Below are 21,536 nucleotides of genomic sequence, written 5' to 3'. Positions count from 1 at the left end.
TTATGCTAGGCTAATCATTAACCACTCTCCCTCTCTACATGCAGTAAGAGCTGCACAGGTGGATACAGGTGGATGGTGCTACGTTAGCCTCACAGCAGTGCTGGCTACTACAACTTTTCTGGTGGGAATCCAGCTGATTACAGCTGAACAGTTTTTAAAATATTCAACTTTACAATTGAATTTTGAGTATCAGTTGAAAGCACTATTCGGCACACCTAAAGAATAATCTGTGCATAAATCATTTGCTACTGTAGTTTATACATAAGATTCCTTCTTTTCTTGCATTGTACAAATGAATAGCACCTTCCTTAAAATTTCACTAAAATAGTTGTATCAGTAAGTCAAATATCTCATATACAAATTCTGAATGATAAAGAGTTCAACCAAAATTGTAGTTAGTCTCTGCTGCCTTTACAGCATAAACTGTGACAGGATGGATAACTAACCTGTGATTGGGTTTGAAAAGCAAGAAGTGTACCTGATAATGGTTAACAACATGTGACGTGATGTTTTTGTGTAATGTATGTATGGTCGGAGGGTAAGATGGCGCCACCATTGCGTGCAATAGGTCGGCAGCCTTAACCCTCTCAAGGCAGGCGTTGCAGATTTGCAACAGTTAAAAACTAACAACCTGATTACCCCACATACATATTTTATGAGGTTTTTTTACTCAGAAGTATCACTGCAGGACTGTGCATTAGCAACAAAAAGTTTAATTTGAGCCTGAGAGGGTTAACCTGAAATTTCCCCTGTGGGACTAATAAAGGTATATCAAATCAAATCAAACTCTTTCTATCCATTTATAATGCAGCTGGTGACATCCTTCCTGTCTTCTTACACCTATCGTCTAACTCAAAAGCACTCTGTGTGCTCACTGGATGAAACTGAACATTTAAACGCAGCAGTAGGGCTGTGCGATATGACCAAAATCTCATATCCTGATATAAGACATCTATCGTCCTGATAACGATATAAATCACAAAAAATTTACATTTTCTGAAAGTTCTGTGAATCTCGGGCAGCTCGACTTGCGTGAAGTGTTTCCAGCTGGGCGTTGTATACCTGGAGTCGAGTGTTTTAACCGATGCATGAAACTATACATTTTTAGACATAAGTTGTAACGGCCGCCGTTTTCTTTGTATTTATTACACGGCGTGCTGCGGGGAAAAGCCTGTTCTAGCGTTTGAGTCTAAGGTTTATTTTTTGGCACCTGGCGGCTCTTTTTTACTTCTCATCCGTAAACACTCTGCATCTTTCACGTAATTCAGTTTATTTTGAAAAGTCTCAACAGGATCTTGAGCTTTATTGTGAAAGGTTTATGTGGAAAATAAACAAGCGGACACGCGATGGTTTTACGGTCATTGTTGCAAACTACAACCCATAAAAACAGGCGCTTGTCCGTCTGTAGTGTGGTTATATTAAATATAAGAGAAAGAGAGAACTTTAAGAAATTAATATAACCACTACAGTGACCATCAAAACGATGAAAAAATATTGCCGTAAACAGTTTATTTTGCGACACCACAAAACAAACGATAGTATAAAAAGAAACGATAGATGTTTTTATATTGTCATCCGATATATATCCTTATATCGAACAGCACTGCACAGCAACACACAGTTCTCACTGTGACATTTTAATAAAACCAGTGCTGTTCCATATTCAACTGCTAAACTTGAGCAGCACACTACCTAAAAGCCTCTTTTAGCACTTTAAGTAATATTCTGAGGATCTGGTTTCAGAAGCTGATAATGGGTTTTATGTTTGTGGCTCCTTGTGGGATGATTAGAAGGACTGGCAGTAAGAGCTGCCATAGCTGAACTGACACTGACAGAGAAAGCTAAAGAAGCTCAGACTTCACATGAAGAAAATGCTAACACAAAGTGTGAAACACACTGACAGGTAATGTTTGGGGAGAGCCATGTAAAACTGCCATATTGAAGAGAGGTGCACACTTTGGAAGGAGTTAGTTAAAGAAAGTTAAAGAGGAACTTCCTTTGGATAGGAGTTTCCGGACAGCAGGGCCTTTGTCTGCTTTACTTCAAGCCAGCCACAGTATACTCTATCTGACATTTACATAGCCTCTTAGCTGTAATAGCTTGAGGTGCAATAGCTCTTCTCAAGAGAACATGTGGCAAATTCCAGTCTTACTATATTCAGCCTCTCCGGCTGACAGATCCACAGCTCAGCTCCTCGCAGCCGGCTGAATCACCTTGTTGTTCCCAGCTGAAACCCTGCCACTGATCAGCCTGAAGATTAGATGGGGCTCTGGCATTCCTGGCTGCCCAGCTCCATCTGATTTAGTGCTCCAGACAATAACAGGCAAATGTGCTTCTGCACAAAGCAGGGAAAAATGAACATGTCTGATGGCTTATGGGTTGCACTCTATTGTGTGAATCTGAGCTGACCTCTAGATCAATAGGCCAGGAGGAGGAGAGACTACATCCCTCAGCCTCCAGAGATGCAAAGGCTGCTCTCTTCACTAATCTTATCTCTGCTGTATGCAAACAAACACACCATGAGCTATCATTATTAAAATGCTTTCAGCAGACAGAGACTTTGTGGTAGGAAATCACAATGAGGTGTAATTATCTTGCTGCTGTCACCAGAGCTTCTTTAAACTATGCTGCTGCTTGCCATCATGCTATGCTATATTAGCATTTACATATTTTACACAAGACTGAAATTACAAAATGCTCCAGCGCAGCTGTTCCTGTGTCTGTGCTCGCACCCATGAAGTCAACTGGCAGCCTAAATCTGCCAGCACAGGGTCCAGGTCCTGTAATGAGCGAGCAGAGACTAAATCAGTTGTGGCTGATTGTTGGCTGAGGCTGTTGGGGAGCAGTTGGCGTCTCTCTTATCTGTATTTAAAAGGCAAACAGATCGCTTGTGTTTCCCTCCCTCTGGCTGTCCTTATGGTTTTTATGTGTCATTTATTCGAGTGTGTTTGGGCGTGTCTGTGTGCTCAGCTGGCAGATGCAGTAAAAGTGAGAACACTGCCGCTTTTAAGGGGGAGAAAATAGAGCACCTTTTTCTTTCTCCTGCTCTGGCTTTCACAACACTCCACCGGTCCATTAAAACCCAAACACACTGACCACCTATCAAGCAGGAAAAAGCTGCTCCATTGTGATGAATGGAGAAGTCACCTAACGTCAGGTTGCCTGCCAATTTAACCTGTTTAACGACAAAACTAATCCTTAGTGTCAAAGCTGAAGTAAATCCTTATGTGTGGTCGACAACATGACAAGATGCTCTTATATCAGGATGCAGCCATTCACAGCATTTTCCAGTATAGTATAACAGCTGGTTATAGCCAGTATCCGGTTGTTCAGTGATGACGCGACGAATCCTACTTCCGGGTCTAAAGTAGTCTGCGTTTAATATGGCTTTTGTGTTGTTAACATGTTTAATGTTATGTATTTTCTTCTATTTGATCTCAAAAAGCTCCTAAAACAGTCAGTGATCACTGTTGACCTCCCTCGGCTTTTATTACTGCTAATCATTTATTTAAGCTCAATTTTTAAAACCTTAGGATGTAACTACTAGGGGTGCAACGATATTCGTATCGATATTGAACCGTTCGATACAGTGCTTTCGGTTTGGTACGCATATGTATCGAACAATACAACATTTGTAATTTATTTTATCAACTTTCCTTCTGACGATGCTGTCTGTGTTGAGCGCTCAGTGAATCTGCGTTCGACTACTCCGCCTAGGCTGCACTGTCGAGCGCAGATCCACTGAGCGCTCAACACAGACAGCATAGTCAGGAGGAAGAGCGCAGGGCAAGCTAGCGAGACAGAAGTTAAGCTCTCCTTGCAAGATGGACCTCCCCCACCCTCATTCAGATCTGGCGTTTGGAATTATTTTGGTTTTCATGTGACGTATGACCCTGAAGGTAAGCGAGTCATGGACTAAAGTAAAACAGTATGTTGGATGTGCCATGCAATGCTTAATTACATTGGTGTGAACTAGTGTGTTAGCGCAGTTAGCTCGTTAACGTGTTGGCCGTCTAGCCCCATGCACGGGGCGATCGGCGGTAGCTCGTTAACGGAGATTTGCCGTGTTGTGGCGTTAAGGTCATTTCAACGAGATTAACCTGAAAGCACTAGTGGGAACACAACGAATATGACTGCACATTTACGCCGACATCATCCTAGTGCAAAGACAAAAACAACAAGCATGCTACTAACTTTAGCCGAGTCATTTAGACAGCTGTTTAATATGCTGCTGAGAATATAGCCCAGAAGAAGCAGATAGTATAGCTTTTATTTTGGAAAGAGACATTTCTCTGTAATAAACTCTCTTTTCCAAAGATGAGTGATTCCTCAATCAGATACAGGGCTTGCAAAATCGCTAGCCCGACGTCCCGGAGCTAGCGATCTTTCCAGTCGGGCTACAAAAATCTCTCTGCCCTGCCCGTCGGGCTATTGTAGGAAAAATATATGTCAATGCTTTTGCATTCTTTCAGAAATGTAGCTGGGTAATTATGTCATTGGCATCGGTGAGCCACTGTCAATATGTGACATATTGAAATCGCGTTTGAATTTGCGCTTGTTTTTTTGCTTTCACTTTGCAATGACAGCACTGATCTGTGAGTGATGATAATTTGCGCACCAATTCCTCTGACATCGTCTTATTAATCGTTAGCTTACTATGCAAACATGACAAGTGAAATCTCCCGCAGCAAGCTTAAACATGTGAGAGGCTGATCGCGCAGAGAATCGCTGAGCTTATGTGAGTCCGTGTGTAAAAGTAGCAGTATATATATTTTAGTTCTGCTGAGCCAAATAAGACAGGTCGGGGTGAAGAAGTGACAGCCAAAGAAAAGCTTACCACAAAACGGAGAAGTTATGACAAATGAGACTATAAGGCAAAAAGAAAGTGCAGCTTTATGGTTTCATGGACAAAAGAATTTCTGTGGCTGCAATATGACGAGCTAAATAACCAGGGGTGCACATAAGTGGTCCGCAGGTGCGCATTCGCTGTCAAAATAAAAAACGCGCACAAGGGTTAGGGTTAAATTTAAAAACTGTACTTTTGAGTTAAAATATATATTTATAATTTTAATAAATGACAAATTAAAAAGGCATGAACATTTTTTTTGTATCGAAAAAATATCAAACCGTGACACCAAAGTATCGAACCGAACCGAACCGTGAATTTTGTGTATCGTTGCACCCCTAGTAACTACAGCCCAGCCCATGCAGCAGTATATGAATGACTAACCTCGTATTGTGGATGGATTATCTCAGTTGCTCTCCTGGCTGAAGTTTGGTCCTTTTACAGCATCCTGCCATGCGATTACATTTGTTCCTGACCACCGAGAACACTCACGTTAACTTTTATCGAGTGGAAAAAAAGTTAGCTTGTTTATATTATGCTAACATAGCTGTGTCGCTAGCGGTCACGTAGCATATCATTATATACCAGCTAGCCAAACTTCAGTAACCCTACAAACGTCACTGCTGTCTAGTTTTCTGTCTTCATTTATGCTGGAAGTGATAACAGAGCTGTACGTTTTAATTTGTTTCCAAAACCCCGCAGTCAGGACATGCTATATTGTATTTAGATAGAAGCTAGCGAGCTAACTTCTAACTCCGTTAAATGTCATAAATTCCGTTTTCATGGATGCCTGGATGTTAAACTCAATTGTTACACCTGGTAGAGCAGAACGCTGATCATTTTATTAAAGATGAAAGACTTTAGACAGTTTTTCAACTCTCAGTAATGCCATAGTGATCGTTTGATATATGGACCTGCAGCGGAGTTTAGGCCCAGACCCGGCTAGTGACGTCAGACTGAACAACCGGATAGTCACAGGATTCCATGAGTTTTGTCATTTCTTCTTATTTTGTGGTCTGCTTCCTTAAGAATTTGGCTAGGTGCTGGTCACCAAAAGGTGGTGGATTTTCTGTTAAGCTGTGTTGAGCAACAGTCAGAGCTGCACACAACCATCTGGACACTGCTCTAACACAGAGCATCATGTATGACTAGTAAGTGTAGCGTCATGTAGATCTAGTATCACAGAAAAAGGACATTCTTGTGTTGGACAAAAGGTTGAGCTAACTTAGCTAGCTGACTGTGTTTGCTAGCTCTTTACCAACACCAATACCATCACTTAAACTGACACATTACAGACTGGAAACCGTGCTTATTAGCATATTTTACCCTCACTTTTTGTTCAATTTAAAACAAAACGGACTGTTGGACTGACAGTGGCTGGTTCAAAACTGTGAACATAGTCTTCAGTTTCCAGTCTCATTGCTACAAAATTAAGCACCTAGTGATGCAACAGGTTCTCATCCCAACGCGTAAAATAGCTACGATTGTGACAAATCGTCACTATTTTACGCATTGGGAATGAGAGTAGGCGGGAATAGGGCTGGGCCATATCATATCGTTCACGGATATCGAATATCGGTATAATGTTGCGCAACGATAAGAAAATGAAATATCGCGATAGAATATGGGTAAAACGTGCATGAGCGCACTACACATACTCGTTTTCATACGCACATTTTCGCACATTTTCATACATGCATGGCGGCGACAGAGAATGAGAAGGGTGAAAGCAGATCGTTGAATGAAACGGATGAACCAGAATCGGTTTGTAAAAATGCTGCAACTGCTGCTGGAACTGGTTTAGCTTTCGTCCGTCAGATACACAACAAAGCACTATTTTTGGTAGAGCATGCTAGCGGGCCGTCGTTATTACCGTGTTTTTTGGAAAATGCGGCACACTTAAAATCAATCCTTTGATTTTTCTGAAAATCGGCAGTGCCCCTTATAATCAGGGGTGCACATAAGTGGTCCGCAGGTGCGCATTCACTGTCAAAATAAAAAACGTGCACAAGATAAGAAGTTGCAACGCGCGTTTGTGTACATAAGATTTTCTGGAGGAGGACAGACATTTGTTTAAAACTCTTAAAGATGTCGAAGAAGCTCCTTTAAGCAGTTACTTTGGTGTTCCTCCACCTCCAAAGAAATGTCAGAAGGAGTCCGAACCACAAAAGAAGCGCGTATTCTCGGAGAAGTGGTTGCAGGAGGTGAGCTGGCTTCAAAAAAAATGATGAATGCACAGAGATGTGGTGCAGAATATGCCGTGAAAATCCCACTCTAGCGGACAAAAACAGTGCCTTTTATGTGTACGCAAACGCGCATTGCAACTTCTTATCTGGTGCACGTCTTTTATTTTGACAGCGAATGCGCACGTGCTTATAATCCCGTGTGCCTTTTGTATGAATTCTGGTTGTGTTTACTGACCTCGAAACAATTTTATGTACACGGCGCTCGAAAATCTGTCAAATGTTTTAGTACGACTTTGCTAAGCTACAAACCCGCACCGCTTGATGGATTGTCGGAGCATTACGGCTATCGTAGGCAGGAGCCTCGCGGAGTGATATGTACTGTGTTTCAACATAATATTACCGTATTGTGTGTGTATAACCTCTTTGTAAGTTTTGTGGATATTATACATGGTTATGCTGAGGATATGTCGGCCAATTTCCACTGGAAATGCCTTTTGGTTAAACTGTCAGCAAGGAATTTGCATTTGCACTGTTAAATTTTTATATAACTTTAATGCACATAAAAATCAGCTGCTTGTTTAAGTGAAAATACATTGATTTTTTTTTGCACTAATAAAGTTGTGGAGTTGTAAAGTATTTTGTCTAGTGTCAATTATATCGTCAGTTATATCGTTATCGCAAATTTTCAAATTATATTTGAAAAAAAAAATTTTTGGTCATATCGACCTGCTCTAGGTGGGAATGAATCTATACATGAGAAATAAAAATAATAATAATAACAAAGCACTATTACCTTAATCTGTTCACTTTCAGATCCTGAATCAGCTTGGAATACACTTTGTAACGGCCACAACATGAAGCTATTTTACTGTTGATTTATCATGTGTTTGTGTTGGAATGGACAGCTTGAGCCTCTGCTATATTGGAGTATAGTGAGAACCCAGGGTGCTTTATAAGGACGTGGACGGATACCTTTTGCGTTACTATGAGACGCCTCGGGTGTGACAAATCGTCGGTATATTACGCGTTGGGAATGATAATGCCCTGAGTCGTGCAGTCTAAAAACTGTGAAAGAATGAAACTGCTTATGAAATGATTGAGGGTGAAAGACTCCTGAATACCAGTAAGTTGCAGTGAAGTAGAAATTCAGACAAGGAAAATGTCAGTCAAAGCAAAGTAGAGAGCAAATGAAAAGAATGAAGGGATAATTAAAATGTACATAAAACAAATGAAAACAAAAAAAAACAACAAATAAAAACAAACACAACCCTAGAAATCGGTACACATTTCCTGCTTTTTCCATTTTTAGGGTGTTTTTTTTCCAGTTACAGAGATAGAGCTACACAGTCCTTAGAAAAGAATACTTTTCATTATCTTCATAGGTCAACTAATAAAGATGTTTGTTTTTAACTGAGCTATCAAGACTCAAATACAACAAGGAACTGTTCAAAAGCCACCAATAAGGAAACAGCGGACTATGGAGTCAACAAAGAACAGGACACAGATCCCAGGGGACGTTCATCACACATAGTCGTGCCTTGATGCTCAGATGCACAAACGTCTCAATGTGTTTTCAGCTGAGAGTTGGAGTACGCTGAAGCTGTGGATCAACTCATCTGAAGATGCAACTGCATTTTGTATGTGGCTGCGACAGGAGCCATGGAGACAAGACGGAAATAGACGCAGGCACTTAGGAAACAGCAAACATGATCAGAGCTGAGAAAACGAAGCACGATGCATGCTTGGACATGATGTGCCTGCACCGAAAAACGTGGCTGATTACGTAAGGCCAATGCATATTGAATTATCTCTGTACTGTATTGTGTCAGTGAAGACGCACCCCCCACCCCGAACCCCCACTCCCCGAACTCAAACACAGGTATATTCAGGGCATTGTGGTTCTGCTTCCTTTCACTGCTGTGTAGGAGTAGAATTAGACCAAGCTGATGCAGTGTGGCAGTGGTGTGAAGGCTTGAGTGAAGAAAAGAGCAGGAGCGAGAAGCACAAAAACAAGACAGGAAAACTGAAGGAGAAGCGAGAGGGGGGAGGGGTTAGTAATGGTGAGGAGTGGGTGAAGTGGGCTAAGTTAATGGTTGGAGGATATTACATACAGCGATAATGAGAGGGAGGGACAGCTTAATTAGGGGGATGATAGACACTGGGAAGCAAAGCTAAAGGGTTATATGGAGCAAGAGCTCTATTACAGAGGGGAGTTGGGGACATCATAATCCCTGTGGCCTTATAAGTAATTACTATGTGATAGTGAGAGAGAATGGTAAAACCTATCTACTGTCAGCAGAATTGGAATTAACTCCCTAACGGTTCCTTTACTGCAGCATCGTTTAATATGTGTGTGTGTATGTGTGTGTCCGTGCGCGTGTGTTAGCTGCACTTCTAGCCTTTAAAGATTTAAGTGGGTGACTTTCAGAGTGAGCGCATTTGTGCATATTGAGGGCATTTTTTTTCAGGCTGCACTTCTATAAAGAGTGAAACGGTTTAGGTGTAGGAGATGCGTTTAAGGGTGCAGGACTGTGTAACACCCCTCCTCTGGGCGTATGGATATAAAATCAGCAGGAGGTAAGGTTAGTGTACTTGAAAATTTTAACCCAGCAAGCAGGCTGGCATGTTTTTTCCCCCTGTCCCACAGACCGATGCGCAGTAACACGCTGCTCACCTGCTGTGGTACAGCAACATTCACCTTGTTAGGCAGAAGAAGACTTAGACTAACATTACAGGTCCCTGACGATCACTAGCTCCAGTGCTGCACACAGTAATTTAGCAAGCTGTGTACTGTGAGTTCAAGCAGACCATTTTTACTCACCAAAGTAAGTCTCTGACCTGACCTGAAGAAATTCAAATTTCTTCCACTTCGTGTTGCTGTGGCTGAACCAGGTCAGATGTAATTACGGACCTGCTGAGCGGCAAAAGATTTATCAGCCACCGACTAAGTGCAACACCCTCCACTGAAACGCTCGGAAAAGAAGTGAGCAACACAAAAATAACGTGAGACTGTGTGTGTGTGTGTGTGTGTGTGTGTGTAACCGCTTTATCAGGTGTGTTGGGTGTGGCACCGTACAAAGTGTTGCATTTAGAGTACTATATCCTTTCTCAATGAGCTGTCAAGCCGAAAGTATGGGTTTCACGCCACAGGGTAAAAGACTCTGAACAAACTACACTACAAAGTACTCTAACAGGTTACCTGTGGTAAAGTAACTACCACTGCTGTGGTTGAATAAATATCAATTTTTGAAAGCAGTAACACAAGCTGAGCACACCAAGCTTACACAGAACTACTGGCATCAGCTGCAGTCCACAACTGTTGATTGCTCTGTAAGTAATCTAAATATCTATTATTTTACTTCATAATTCATTAAATAAAGTACGCTGTGTACTTCCTGGGTTATTTCTGGCTTACTACCATGCTCAGTCACCACCGAAACACTCAGAATTACAATCCAACAGCAATGAGTCTGTGTTGAGTAAATAGACAGAAATTTGCATCGTTCTGCTATTTGTGACTATTACTGAATAGATTATACACAAACTGCACCTCATCAAACACAGGAAGCTGTGGTACAACTTTGGTAACGATAAAAAAGCATCTTTGTCAGTTGAATAAACAGCTGTGAAAATGTATTTATAACTAGAAAAGTTACATTTTAGAGTTTTGAACACACTTGTGTCTTTATACTGTACATTGCTGCAGGACCTTCATTCAGCCTCTGTCTGAAACGCTCCATTTTAAACTGTTACTCAGACAGTTCATGACCGATGTAGAAACCTAAAGAACTGTTGACTACAAATCGTCAGTACAGCCGCTAACAAGAAGTTTTATCCTGATAGGACTTCACACTGTGCCTCTGAGTGAAGATTCAACATGTGAATACTGCTGAAATCACAGAATCACCAAGACTTTAAAGTGTGGCCGGAGATTTTGTCAGTGAACCTCTTTTTGTTATAAAATCAGGATTTAGCAGTGAAAAAAAGAAGCCTGGAAAACGGTGTGAAACTAGAGAGACTATTAGTCTTCAGTTCAACATTTACGATGTTACGCTGGTGCTGAAACATGGAGTTTGACATGAGTGCGTGTTGGCCACCTTGTAATATACTGCTGGGAGAAGCTGGGCTCTAGTGTTTCTAATGAAGCACTCAGGTCACTATCAGTGTAAAAGTGGGACCCTGTCAAAACCAGATCACTACATCTGTGCTTGCTGATCCACCAGCTGTGGGATAAAGAAGAGCTGGCCTCTAAGAAGACCAACACACCAAGTATGTGCTGCTTGTTGAATGATGTAATTAAACACATCCACACACCGCTTGATTTTTGTTTGTTTTTTTCATTCTAAAACATCACTTTGCTGCTTGTGAGTTTTCTTTGGTGCTGGTTAAAATGCCTTTGGCAAGCAAAATTATTTCTCTACAAAGAAAAAACCTTGACCTCTTTTTGGGCACACACACTCCACACTCCACACATGGACATGCACCACAACTAAAACCACCAACAGAGCCTAACTGTGGGAAATATAGACTCAACTGTGACCCCATGACATTATTTTAAGTGAATACAATACTGTTGCCAGCCATGTATTCAACAAACTAGACAACTACCATAGGTGGAGACACTACTTGTTTCCATATCACCGCTAACTCAGCTGCCATGCTACTCAGTATGAAGACAGTGCTGAGAGTACAGTAATCAGATATACTGACTTGTATACTGGCTGACGGGTATACAGTTCGGCCTGAAATGTACTCGGGCACAGATAATGAGGACAGCAACAATGAGCCAAAAACAGAAGCAGCGCAGGTGCATGTGAGGCTGCAGCAGAAAAACAGAGTCATGTAAGCCAGGCTACACTCTGGTTTCAGTAAACTGCATACATAACAGAGCAGAACGAGGCTACAGGCCAATATTACAAAAAGAAAAAAACAAAAACTCAAAAAAGCAACCAATTTGTGTCATCAGCAGGAAAGATCTAACCTGGGGACTTTTGTGCAAACACACACACACACAGTTCATTACCTAGTGTTTGCTAATCCTGCTCCCGATGCTTCGACTGTTTAGTTAAGATAAGAACCTTTTGTTAAAACATGTGCAGCCCTGCAGTTTTTCCCCTGCTTATTTTCTGATTTACTAAAGAGATGTGAAAGAATCCTGCAGTTTCACTTTATATTTCAGAAAATCATTCACAAGATGAGTGAACGCGACATGAAAATGTTTCTCCCAGACACAGTTTGTGAGGCATTCAAGGCACTACAGGACTACACTGTAAAAAAATTGTAATATAAAAGTATTTTATTGTGCATTTTACAGTTTTGTAGTGTTTTTCTAGAATATCATTAAATTTACATAAATAGACAGTGATTTTACATTTCAAATGTAAATTAACGTAAAATCACTGTAAATGTAATAAAACATAATTTTCTTGTTTTTTAAATATATTTGTGTGTACATATGCATATTTAGATTGTTAAAATACATTCACAAATGTATCATAATTTCACAAATATTTGTCCGTTATTTGAAAGATTGAACTGTTAAATTCAAATGTAATGCTATGGAAAAATATATAAAATGATTCTTATGAACTTTTTTTACATCAAATAATGTTATTTAGGGTGATCGTGGCTCAAAAGTTGGGAGTTCGCCTTGTAATCAGAAGGTTGCCGGTTCGAGCACCGGCTCAGACACTCTCGATGTATCCTTGGGCAAGACACTTCACCTACCACCTACTGGTGATGGCCAGAGGGGCCGATGGCGCGATATGGCAGCCTCGCCTCTGTCAGTCTGTCCCAGGGCAGCTGTGGCTACAGCTGTAGCTGCCTCCACCAGTGTGTGAATGTGAGAGTGAATGAATAGTGGTATTGTAAAGCGCTTTGAGGGTCTCGAAAAGCGCTATATAAATGCAATCCATTATTATTTAAACCAACTGTTAACTGTATATTTCTGTACATTTAAGTATTATTATTCATATTGCCGCATTCATTGACCTTGTTTATAGGTAATTTCATTGTTTAATCACATTAACATGTTCCTAATTTAATGTTTAAAAGCACTTGAAAAGGGCAAAATCCCATGTAAAATTAGGGCAACAAACTGTATTGTCATTACTGAAAATAACCGTATTTTCATGGGAAAGTTATTTTCTGTTATTTTATGGTATTATTTTGGCGCCCCAGCTGCCAGAATATTACTGTTTTTGTAGGATTTTTTTTTACAGTGTACAGTGTCCTTACTGTTACTATCAAGTTAAAGAAATGTTACCTGCAAATGAATTTTTGTTTACTTCACAGCAAAAATGACAAAAAAGACTGACTCTGTGCTGAAGTGCATACAAACTAAACTAATGTGACTATTCACTGTTACATTGATTTTAGGCAAAATGTTATTATCTGTTGTTCATTTGGTGAGTTTCTTCATACAGCTGGTGAACAATGTAAAATAGTTCACTCTGCATAGACATACATGTTTACTGTGTGTTTTGTAACACAACCATATCACCCAAAGCATGTGCTACCAGCTGTCAAACAAAACTGTGACTTTGGAGACCTACTGCCAGACTGATATTTTTAAGTGCCATTTGCCTTGTCAGGCTGTTGGGATGATGGCTCATCATCCCAACAGCACTCACTGACTGACACACACACTGACGCACACATGTGTGCACACACAGTATTATCAGTTGTAAATTTCTTGCTAACATCAATAGGAAGGAGCTCTGTCCTTAGTTTGTCTTACGAATAATGGGTGTGCTGGTGTTACAGCGAGGCAGGCATTGATTTAACATAATGCACCACTGCGAGCTATGCACAACAATTGGCTGAAATGCTATTTATGTGTGTGTCTGAGCATGTGGGTGTGCGCACACAAGGAACCAATCAATGCATGTGTAGACAGGAAAAGATGCGAGCAGGAAGAGAAGGTGTAGTGAAAGAAAAGCAGAGGTGTTGGAGGTGAGGCCTTCCAACTAGAAGAAAACTAATGGCACTACCTTCAGTTTGGAATCCCACAGAGGAAGCTCTGGGTAATCTCTCAGCCTCACCTGTGAAGTCAAGAAGTTGGCACTTTAAAACTCTGCACCTCACTGTCTTATACAATCCTCAGATTTCATGACCTGTTCAAAGATTGCACCAACTCAAACTCGTTTGTCTGTTTAGTAGGGACCATGGGACCATTAAAATAGCATGTTAGGCAAGTGGACTGACCATTTGCAGGCCATTTGGGCATGTGATGGGCTTTCCATTGATTAAGTTCACTGGTCCCTGGCTGGCTACAATAGACACTTACAGATGAGTTGTCAAAAACAATCTATGCTCAAATGTGAATCAATGCTAAAATTAATATCAAATTACTATTTTCATTTGCAACAATATTGATGCTAACAGTGCCATTTTTGCCTCCTCCAGCTGACACATAACTTTACAGCACTGCTGCACACAGACAGGCACAGAGTAGTTAATATTCATAACACTGAACAACACAGTAGCATTAATTTAAAGAGGTCAGTAAAGCTCCGGTTTCAACAACATTGAAGTATTAAACAGTAATCAGAAATGTTAACCTGGCTGATGCACACATTTAAGTTAGTTTTTTAACTATTAGCAATTATCCGATAGCAAAATTAGTCATCAGTTATCACTAACGTAGTAGCTAGTGGACTGCAGGTCGCAGATGGAACATTGAGCCGTGACAGAGCAGATTAAAGACACACGAAGGACGTGTGTCTTTAATCTGCGGTGTGGTGTGGTTCTGGCTCTGTGGAGCAGCAAGGAAAACATAGCTGAGTGTGGAGAATTGATCTGAGCAAATAAAGAGTAAAATGCAGAGCAGAAATCAGATGGGTTTCAGGCCTGAAGAGCAGAGCTGAGGAACTGAAAGGCTGCAGATTCAGGGAGAAGCATGACAGGTGGATAAGAAAGAGGTTGCAGGCAGATGTTAATAAGATGATAAACCTTAAATTTTCAGTTTTAGAATGCAGTAAACCTGTTTATTTTAGTGTAACTAAAACTCATTTTTAGTCAAGTTTTTCCATAATGTTCTTCTTCGACAGTATCTTAATACATGCTCATCCAGGTGAGTTAATCCCAAAAGGTTGATTCTGTTCATCTGGACGCAGCGTTTTCAGTGGGAGAAACGTTTCATCACTCATCCAAGTAACTTCTTCAGTCTCAGCTGACTGCAGGTTTCCCCAACCTTATAAACAGTACATTTGCACAATGACTAAAACCAGCCCCCTGAATGAACAATGGGTTGTCATGACCACTGACTAACAAACACTGATCAAAGATCACTGATCATGTCCATGGGGAAATCAGGTTTCCCCAAACTGTTTATAAGGTTGATGAAACCAGCAGTCAGCTGAGACTGAAGAAGTCACTTGGATGAGTGATGAAACGTTTCTCCCGCTGAAAACGCTACGTCCAGATGAACAGAATCAACCTTTTGGGGTTCTTCTACAATAATTAAATAATTAAATGTATTGTGTTGTTTGCTATACTCTTAGTTTATTAGTAGATTCTAAAATATATTTTACCTTAAGGATGTGTAATGAAATGTTCTATTTTCTTTCTTATTTTTTAAAATCTAACTTATAATTGGAAGAATTAGTTGAAAATTATGTTAATTTTGGAAGAAATTATCTCTTTACTATAGTTTCTCTTGTTACAGGATGGGGTCAAAGTCTTACTGTGGGATTGAAAATGGTATTGTAACAAAATAATGGCCTAACCTTTAACAAGCTGTAGCTAAGTGAAGGGCAACTGGTTGGCAAGTGGTTGCAGGATGTTGCTGGCAGTTGATAGCTGAAATTGGTCACGAAAAGGTACAAGGTCCTGCAACAAAAACCACCTTGCAATTGCTTTGGTCATTGACTGGAGTGGTTGCGCAAACCGGAAACTGAGAATGCTTCCCTTCAAACTAAAAGTTGTAAGTTGAAATGTGCTGATTTCTTTAGTAAGGCACATTTGTACTTTGACGAGGAACAGTCTCTGTTTCAGGTTTGCAATATAATACACAATACAAGATTCACTACACCTCTGTGGTTAGTTTTTGAGTGTTTGCAGACAAGTTGGCATCTTCTACGCAAACTATCGGCAACCACTGTAATCTGCTCGCAACCAAAGCAATTACAAGATGGTCTTTGGTGCAGCACCTTTCTTGCAACAGATTTTACCTGGCAGCAACCAGTAACCTCCAGCAACTACTTCCCAACCAGTCGAGGAACACACATTTTTCCCTAGTGTCTGGGTTGGCAGGGTTCGTCAGCTAGTCTCTGGGCCCATGTGACCTGCGTGACCAAGTCTAAACTTGCAGCCTCTTCAATGGCCACCAAGGGGTGATCACTCTTTAAATAAATTGTCTTCTGCCAATTGACATGGTAGTTGTTAGACTTGAAACAGTAGTTAACACTGAGCAAAGGGACCAATGTCTCTCCTGGGGTTTTTCGACATTTATGTAAGTGTAAGCTGAGCTGAGAATTTCCAACTTTGGAGCAAAGAGTAAAATAGAAGAGTGACAATCTCCCTGAGGGAGAAGGGAAGCGAAAGAAATGTCATTCTTCCTCCTTTACATCTGTGCTGAGCCTGAACCTAGACAGACTGAAGACAGACAAGCGTGGTGAATATTGAGTAAGTGACCTTTTGAGATAAGGCCTGGAAGGTCGTTATATTCACTGTCATCACTGTCATGAGGACTGTAACAATGGATCCATCATCATCAATCATTATTTCACAGACTGTGGAAAAAGTTTGGGGAAAGAGAACTAGTGAACTTTGAAAAAACAGGTAAACAGTCCAAGTCAGTTACAACTTTATGGGAACCTAATAATACCTCAACATTAACCATACCTTGATGGAGGTTTGAGTGTACAGCTTTAGGTTAAAACTAATTAGAGAAGTGCAAGAGAAGTGTACTATTAGTATAGTAACATTTCATCCACTAGTTATAGCCATCTATAAGAATCCCCAGTCCATACCCTCATAACCTTTAGCTTGGCAGGCCTGTGTGTGTATGACAACTCTGTCTGAGTAGGTATTTGTCTATGGAGAGGGGTTTTCCAATGATGCAAACCTGCTCCTGTACAGTTCTTCAAAATCCCCAAATAACTCCCAGTTTTTTATCTAGCATGTTTATCTTGCACTTGATGCTACTTCATGCATTATGCATATTATTATGTGTAATATGAAAACTGTTTGTTATGTTTACATGTGTTTATTTATTTTACTGCAGCAAATAGGAGCAGAAGTTCAAATTTCATTGTATTCCTAAATACAGGGACAGTAAGGACTTTCTGATTTTTGCACTTTGCTAAACATGGATGATGCTGTGCAGCTGTCGAACGCTGACTGGTTGACAAGTGGGCCACAACAGGGAAGGGAACAGCAGAGTTCACCAGGAATGGGAGAAGCACACAAAACAACACATCAAAGATTTAAAAAATACAGTTCGAACACACTGTGACTGCACTGGACACTTTTCATTGTTTTTAACACTTTGTTTCTCTTCACCCCTTTGTAGGTTATAACTTTGCTCTTCTCGCCGACTGGCTGATGGCCCAACAGCAGCACAAGCAACAGTAGCCCACAGACTGCTTGTACCACATATTTTTTACACTGGCCCCATTTGACAACAAGTAAACAGGCTGTTCATAAATGCTAAAGAAACCAGGCACCACCACCTCTGAACCACCGCTTCTTCTTTAGCCTGCATCAGTTCTAACCAAGTTTATCCAATAAATTGGCAACTTGGGGTATATTGTTGTATGAATGTGCAACTTACAGCACAGGTTTCCACTCTGCTGCCCATGGCTTCACTACATTACTTTTTAAATAATATTGGACTCTCATTCACTGTTACTCTGTGCTATTCTTTAGTGCTATATCACCAATATCTCCCCTTTCTTCAAATCTCTGGACAACCATTAGACAAGTGCTGTTTTTTAGCTTAAGGATGTACAAAAAACTATATTTCAATGTGTAAAGTCAGGGTTTGGAAGAAGTAATAAGTTTGGTATAAGACATAAAAGCACCTCAGTTAACACAACAGTTACTCTCAAGGGACAATGAATGTGTGAGGTTCTCTTAAAATAGTTTTTATGTTAGCCTACCGGACACTATGGAGCCGCTAGCCTACTTATACCCAAGTCACAGCCACTAGCTGAAGTTAAGAGCAGGTAACTTTCTCGAGGTTTCCATCGTGTCGCCTGAATAATGGAACGAGTCCTGAAACGGCGCTAGCTAAAGTACCAGCATTACTTCCCAACTGAGCCGGGAGTCACGTCTATCAGGGAGAGCGATAACGCTTCCATTCATTTCCCCCTCCGGAGCTACTTACTTTTCCCGTTTCCGTCGCCCCTTTTCCCGGCGTGTGTCGCTTCAGTTTTTCCCTCCTCTCCTCCCTCTGGTACCGAGATGGAAAGAGGGAGAGAGGGAGAGAGGATGGAAGAGGAGAGTCAGGTCCAGGCGGAGGAAGATGAGAGACGAGGCGCGCCGCTAAAAGCTCCCACCGCACCGGGAGCTCACAGCGGAGGAGCAGGCGGTAACACGGCTCAGATCCGTTTACCCAGCCTGATATATCGCCATTATGTGGGTCAGAGATGAAGCATTCATCTCCAGTTTTCATCGCACAAGTTCATATTCATTCCGTGTGACGGTATAATCCGAAAGGGGGGGGGGGCATGTGTGTTAACCTATATTTGGTACAGGAGAGCCCACTGACACACTTGAAGTGTTTGAAGTGGAAGAGAAAGACATTGCGTCTCTTATAGACAGGAGCAGAAGATTAGCTGAGATGAGGAGATGGTCTGAATACTTTATGGACGTGGCGCTGTTATAAATTAGGAAATGCAGTTTCCAGTTTCACTGATATCTATTTGATCTCCTTAAAGCATACTTAGATCTTATTTTCTAGAGCAGACATAGCCCTGCACAGACGGACTAACATTAGCTGATCTTTTTTCTTATGATATTTTACATCAAAGCAGGAAATGCAGAGCTGGAATCAAAATAATGAATGATGGCTGCTTTCTGTTTAGGTGTACTGAGCTTCTGCTCAACTCAGATAGGCTTAGAAGCAACGCGCTACACTTTTGTGCTGCTATTGATGTTATAATAAAAGAAATGCAACACAAGATTGTAGGTTAGGTCACAATATCTTATTGCACCAAATATATTGACATTTATCACACTATACTTAGCTCATACTGAGTTAGTTTCAGTACTTGAGGCGTTTTCACACCTATAGTTCATTTAGTCTGGTCTGATTCGGTTTTTACTGTGATTTGGTTTCTTTTCACAGCGAGAAATCCAAGCAAACCAAAATGCATCACTTAAAACTACATTAGAAATTCAGTCTGGTTTTTGGGACAGATGTGTCTGGGGCAGGAGGAGTAAAAGTGAAAACAGGAAAAAGGTGTTGTGTTCAGAACTATCAGAGAACATGGAGAGTTTAAGTTCATTTCATGGCTTTTTGCTAGCCCAACAGATCTTTTCATGCATGTAGTACCTTGCTGAATCCCAGAATACAAAGCATGCACAGCATATGGGAGGTTGAGGTCTGCAACTGTTTGAATCAGTTGCCAACTTCAAAGTAACCTTGCTGCATCGAGATGGCGAAAGAACAGCAATGCGAATGACTCAGTCGCCTTTCGGTCTGCGATCAGTTTGTGATTGAATGGGGTCAAGTTGGCAGTTACATTAAATCTGTTTGCGATATTACAGTAATTAACTGATAAATATACCAAAATCACAAATCTGTTACACAGACATTCACGTTAACTGCTTACATTCAGAGTCCAGCCAGAACCTCAGAGATCTGAAATATAAATTCCTTTTTACAAACAGTACAGTCAAAGACCTGATGCTGTGACAAACACTGTGGTTGCAAAAGCTTTTTTTTCCCCTGTAGTCGAATAGAAAAAACAGTTTCTGTCTCTATCTCTATAAAAACACTTTCCTGATGAATTTATGGGCTCCGTAATTTGTTTTGGGTCAAGTTGAATAAAAAATAAATAAATAAATGCTTAAATCTTGGTCATATTATGTTTCAAGAATTGTCTGAGAATTGTCTGTGGCATAAAACCACATGCTCTTTGGCTGATGACTTGCCAATCACAAGTCATTAGTCAATAAATATGCAGTTTCACAGTTAGACCCACTGCTCATCGTCACGTCTGTGTTATCTGCTACTAAGATGGGGACAGCACATCCGGAGAATTTAATACTGTCTATGGTTGCCTCCCACCAGAGGGTTGACAGTGTTGCATGCTCAACATCTGGTCTCTGTAAATGCTTGTAATTAGTGAAAAAAATGAAAGCAGTCACCAGGCAACCACCAATTTTTCCTAGTCACAAGCAGGTTACCATCCTATTTTTACTCTAGTGTCACAGGAACTAGTGAAGCCCTGTTGAGAAGCCTTGAGCTGAGAGTTTTCACTGTTGCCATCTTGCATCTTGGTCAAATGGATATTACAGGTGACGTGTTTAGCTGGATGTCCAGGATGTGGTGCAGGGGTTGGTCAGCATCAGTTAGCTATCCACAGATTTCACTTAGAGCTACAGACAAAACCTTTTCATCAGATGATGGAGGAATCTGAGAGAGTGCAAAAATGAGTTTGTAATTGTTTTAAATTAAAAACGGTGACTCTCCAGTCACCATACCCTGATTTAGCTTTCTCCTTGACTATAAACAAGATCTTATATAAAAGAACATCATATTGTGCTTAATAAGACTTAAAACTACTGACTGAAATCTGTAAGAAAAGTGTTTCTTCAGATTAACTATCCAGGGTGTCGAGGGTCATGTTCTCATAAATTTCTGTACATCCGCAGGTCTTTTATAAAATGAAGAAGTCATGTGTTGCTGGTGTAATCCGATTACTTTTTTCAAGTAACGAGTAAAATGAGGTATTACTATTGCAAAACAAGTGATTAGATTACTGTTACTTTCCCGTAAGCGTGCTGCGTTACTGTGTTACTAAACCATAATTTTGTTTGTGCGACGTCCGTGGTACCAGACGTGTGCAGATCAACAATGGGTAATATGGTGTGCAGGAGAGAGTACGACCGTGCAGCATTTAATGCTTGGAAGTACTGACATTACTTTGAGTTTGACTCTGTAAAAAGTGACAAAAACATCAGCGTCTGCTGTTCACTCTGCGTGGGAAGAAAACTTTTTTCTACCGCGAAAAATTTAACTTCAAATCTGAGCGAGCACCGAGCACACTGCCATGGGAATGTGATGTTCACAGAGAAACCCCCGGATCCTCCCACTGACATGACTGCTGTGGCACCGGGCAAACCTTCACCCGCCCCACTCCTGCTAAACAGGTGACAATAGATTTAAGAGACAGGACTTAGTGCTGCTCAATCTTTGATTTTATTTATTTTCTGCTGTGTTTTACTTGAATCTATTTGAAAGAGTGAATGTAAACATAAAACATAATTTTAGTTTATAATCTGGAATATGCAGAAAATAAGTTTAACAATGTTCAACAGAGAATGTTGCA

General features: G+C 40.7%; 1 protein-coding gene across 3 annotated transcripts in view; it reads right to left on the bottom strand.

Moving 5' to 3' along the window:
- klhdc8a (kelch domain containing 8A) overlaps positions 1–18,690 on the bottom strand; it is a 74,575-nt gene extending 55,885 nt beyond the window's left edge. For 2 of the 3 annotated variants that reach the window (XM_076883682.1, XM_004559897.4), the window contains exon 1: positions 18,365–18,690. The gene's annotated coding sequence lies outside the window, so the exon portion shown is untranslated. Of the gene's footprint in view, positions 1–14,024; positions 14,076–18,364 lie in introns of all 3 variants that reach the window. The other variant, XM_004559895.2, reaches the window with a different exon arrangement.
- Between the last annotated feature and the right edge of the window lie 2,846 nt (positions 18,691–21,536).

This window comes from Maylandia zebra, linkage group LG5 (assembly GCF_041146795.1).
Source record: "Maylandia zebra isolate NMK-2024a linkage group LG5, Mzebra_GT3a, whole genome shotgun sequence".
NCBI classification, from domain to species: Eukaryota; Metazoa; Chordata; class Actinopteri; order Cichliformes; family Cichlidae; genus Maylandia; species Maylandia zebra.
This window is presented reverse-complemented; position numbering and strand designations above follow the sequence as displayed.